The 4436-nt window shown below is 62.9% G+C and overlaps 1 non-coding gene across 1 annotated transcript; it reads right to left on the minus strand.

Moving 5' to 3' along the window:
* Positions 1-3319: 3319 nt before the first annotated feature.
* Positions 3320-3438, minus strand: LOC131862506 (5S ribosomal RNA). The gene has a single exon (XR_009361519.1). It is a non-coding gene; the product is annotated as a 5S ribosomal RNA (ribosomal RNA).
* Between the last annotated feature and the right edge of the window lie 998 nt (positions 3439-4436).

A 4436-nucleotide genomic window follows, 5' to 3' on the forward strand; every position in this document is an offset into this window, starting at 1 on the left:
GGTGCGCATGCCTTGCCTGGGCTGCGCACCAGGGCGGGCTCAAGATGGCACCCGCGTTCCTTTTTTTTCACTATCTTTCAAAACGGAAATTTTAAAATCTCATTTTTGTTTGCCTTTTTCTGGAAATTAGTGAAGGCAGCGCATCAAAGGTGCGCACCTCGCTGCCCACCACGGTGCGCAACGCCGGTGGGCACCCGGGAGTGCTTCGAAGTGTGCTCCAAGGTGCTGCGTGCACGTTGTCGGAGCCCGGTTTGCCCCGGGTGCGCACCTCGCGTGCACCTTCGTCGGGGTGGGCACCTTGGCTGGGTTTGCCCCGGCTGCGCTCCGAAGCGGGGTTATTGGAGCGCCGCCTCTTTTTTTGTCGGAGCGTTTGGTGGGGTTTCTCGCATTGGCTCTTCCGAGGCCCGGTTGCCACCCTGGCGCGCACGAAGTCGGAAGTAGGGTTAATTGCCCGGGTGCGCACCTTTGCCAGGGTGGGCACCTTACCTGGGCTGCGCACCAGGGCGGGCTCAAGATGGCACGCGCGTTCCGTTTTTTTCACTATCTTTCAAAACGGAAATTTTAAAATCTCCTTTTTTTTTTGCCTTTTCTGGAAATTAGTGAAGGCAGCGCATCAAAGGTGCGCACCTCGCTGCCCACCTTGGTGTGCTCTGAGGTGCGCACCCGGGAGCGCTACGAAGTGTGCTCCAAGGTGCGGCGTGCACGTTGTCGGAGCCCGGTTTGCCCCGGGTGCGCACCTCGCCTGCACCTTGGCCGGGGTGGGCACCTTGGCTGGGTTTGCCCAGGGTGCGCTCCGAAGCGGGGTTACTGGAGCGCCCCCTCTTTTTTTGTCAGAGCGTTTGGTGGGGTTTCTCGCATTGGCTCTTCCCAGGCCCGGTTGTTGGGTGCGCTCCCACCCTGGCGCGCGCGAAGTTGGAAGTTGGGTTAATTGCCCGGGCGCGCACCTTCGCCAGGGTGGGCACCTTGGTGCGCACACCTTGGCTGGGCTGCGCACCAGGGCGGGCTCAAGATGGCACCAGCATTCCCTTTTTCTCACTATCTTTCAAAACGGAAATTTTAAAATCTCGTTTTTTTTTTGCCTTTTATGGAAATTAGTGAAGGCATCGCATCAAAGGTGCGCACCTCGCTGCCCACCTTGGTGTGCTCCGAGGTGCCCACCACGGTGCGCAACGCCGGTGCGAACCCGGGAGCGCCCCGATGTGTGCTCCAAGGTGCGGCGTGCACGAAGTCGGACCCCGGTTTGCCCCGGGTGCGCACCTCGCGTGCACCTTGGTGCGCACACCTTGGCTGGGTTGCGCGGCCTGGTGGGCACCATGGTGCGCACCAAGGAGCGCTCCGAAGTGTGCTCCAAGGTGCGGCGTGCACGAAGTCGGAGCCCGGTTTGCCCCGGGTACGCACCTCGCGTGCACCTTCGCCGGGGTGGGCACCTCGGCTGGGTTGCGCGCCCTGGTGCGCACCAAGGAGCGCTCCGAAGTGTGCTCCAAGGTGCGGCGTGCACGAAGTCGGAGCCCGGTTTGCCCCGGGTGCGCACCTTCGCCGCGGTGCGCACCATGGCGTGCACGAAGTCGGAGCCCGGTTTGCCCCGGGTGCGCACCTCGCGTGCACCTTCGGCAGGGTTGCGCGCCCTGGTGGGCACCATGGTGCGCACCAAGGAGCGCTCCGAAGTGTGCTCCAAGGTGCGGCGTGCACGAAGTCGGAGCCCGGTTTGCCCCGGGTGCGCACCTCGCGTGCACCTTCGGCGGGGTTGCGCGCCCTGGTGGGCACCATGGTGCGCACCAAGGAGCGCTCCGAAGTGTGCTCCAAGGTGCGGCGTGCACGAAGTCGGAGCCCGGTTTGCCCCGGGTGCGCACCTCGCGTGCACCTTCGCCGCGGTGGGCACCATGGCGTGCACGAAGTCGGAGCCCGGTTTGCCCCGGGTGCGCACCTCGCGTGCACCTTCGCCGGGGTGGGCACCTCGGCTGGGTTGCGCGCCCTGGTGCGCACCAAGGAGCGCTCCGAAGTGTGCTCCAAGGTGCGGCGTGCACGAAGTCGGAGCCCGGTTTGCCCCGGGTGCGCACCTCGCGTGCACCTTCGCCAGGGTGGGCACCTCGGTGCGCACACCTTCTCAATGTTTTCTTGCCTTTTCTGGAAATTGGTGAAGGCAGCGCATCAAAGGTGCGCACCTCGGTGTGCTCCGAGGTGCGAACCCGAGAGCGCTCCGAGGTGCCCACGAAGTCGAAAGTCGGGTTAATTGCATTGTTTTCCCCGGGTGCGCTCCGAGGTGCGCAACATCGGCGCGCACCAAGGAGGGCTCCGAAGTGTGCTCCAAGGTGCGCACGATGGCGTGCACCTCTGGTGCGCACGATTCGGAGCTCGGTTTGACCGGGGTGCGCACACCTTGGCTGGGTTGCGCACCTTTTGTGCGCTCCAAGGTGCGCACGAAGTCGGAGCTCGGTTTGCCCCGGGTGCGCACCTTCGCCAGGGTGCGCACCTTGATGCGCACGCCTTGGCTGGGCTGCGCACCTTGGTGGGCGCCATGGTGCGCACCTTTCGTGCGCTCCAAGGTGCGCACGAAGTCGGAGCTCGGTTTGCCCCGGGTGCGCACCTTGGTGGGCGCCATGGTGCACTCCGAGGTGCCCAAGATTGGTGCGCACCAAGGAGCGCTCCGAAGTGCGCTCCAAGGTGCGCGCGAAGTCGAAAGTTGGGTTAATTGTCCGGTTTGCCTCGGGTGCGCACCTTGCGTGCACCTTCGCCAGGGTGGGCGCCTTGGTGCGCACACCTTGGCTGGGCTGCGCACACCTTGGCACCCGCGTTTCCTTCATTTTAAATTTTTTTTTTTTACAATCTCTCAAGTGGGAAATTCTATAATCTCAACTTTTTTTGCCTTTTCAGGAAACTTTTGAATGGAGCGCATCATTGGTGCGCTCCGAAGTGTGCTCCAAAGCTCTCTCCAGCTGCGTGCACCTGCCCCGGCCGCGCACCCGGCCCCGCCCAGCTTCGCTCACCTGTCCCGGGCGTCTGGTGCGGAACCTTAGAGTAAGAAACATCACCGTGCACCTTGGCCAACGTGCGCGACTCGACCGAGCGCGCACTGGCCGAGGTGCACACCGATTTCACCTGGGTGCGCGCGCAGCACCTCGGGCGCACCGGGGTGCGCGCACAACGCCCGGGTTGCACCGTGGCCTGTGTGCTCGGGGCGCCTCGGGTGCGCGCTCGGTGTCGCCCCCGCGCGCGCGGTAGTGCGGGCAGCGCACCCCGGCCCGGCCCGGCCCCGACGAGAACGCAAACGGGCAAAAGGTTTATTCAAATAGCATTGCGACGCCCGGCGAAAAACTAAAAAAGGGTGCAACACCGGGACTTCCCGGGAGGTCACCCATCCCAGTACTACTCCGGCCCAAGCGCGCTTAACTGCGGAGTTCTGATGGGATCCGGTGCACTAACGCTGGTATGATCGCACCCGTTATGAGCTTGTCGCAGTGTGTACTTAGCAAACCGCGACCCACGTGCGAATCCACCCCGGCCACCCACCCCCGTCGAGGTGCACACCCTCCCTCGCGAAGTGCGCCCCGTTCGCCAAGTGTGAGCCCTGCCCGGGTGCGCGCACCTTGCTAGGGCGTCGGGTGTGCACCCGGCCCGGCCTACGTGCGTGCACCTGGAGGGGGCGTCGTGTGCGTGCAGTGTCCCGTCTGCAACGCGGTGCCCACACACCACCTCGGGCGCAACGACCTGCGCTCACATGTGGGCCGAGTGCACCTTGGTGCATGTTCGGGGCGCCTCGGGTGCACGCTCGATCTTGCCCCGGTGCACCAAGGCGCTCGGTTTGCCCCGGGTGCGCACTTGGTGCAAGGTGGGCACCCAAAATAGGGATCAAGCACCAAAACACAAGTTTCGGGATGCAAAATGGGACCCAAGGACCACAAATGCGTTCCAAGACCCATGATGGGTCCACGAGAACAAAAATGTGTTCCGAGACTTAATAAACAAATATTGGGTTTTAGGAGAAGAAACATGCTCTGATGCCCAAAACGAGAATCGACCCCGAAAAGGCCACAGGCCAAAAGTGGGATGCGAGACAAAAAAAAATGGGACCCGAGGACCAAAATTGGGTTCCCAGGTCGAAGACAGGGCAACCGGACAAGAAACGACCTCTAAGGCTCGAAATGAGTCCCGACGACTAAAACTTGACAAGAAGCACCCATCAGGCACCCAACTCGACACCCATGGGATGCCGACCCACCCGGGCTTCCACCTAGCACACCTTGGCACCCACCCACCCTCGCACCCAACCTCGCACCCAACTTAGCACCTTTGAACCCACATTGGCACTCACCCTGACCCTGGCACCTTGGAACCCACATTGGCACTCACCTTGACCCTGGCACCCACCTTTGCACTCACCTTGGGACCCACCCTGGCTCCCACCTCGGCACCCACCCAGACACCCACCTTGGTTCCTT

Source organism: Cryptomeria japonica, unplaced genomic scaffold, assembly GCF_030272615.1.
Source record: "Cryptomeria japonica unplaced genomic scaffold, Sugi_1.0 HiC_scaffold_43, whole genome shotgun sequence".
NCBI classification, from domain to species: domain Eukaryota; kingdom Viridiplantae; phylum Streptophyta; class Pinopsida; order Cupressales; family Cupressaceae; genus Cryptomeria; species Cryptomeria japonica.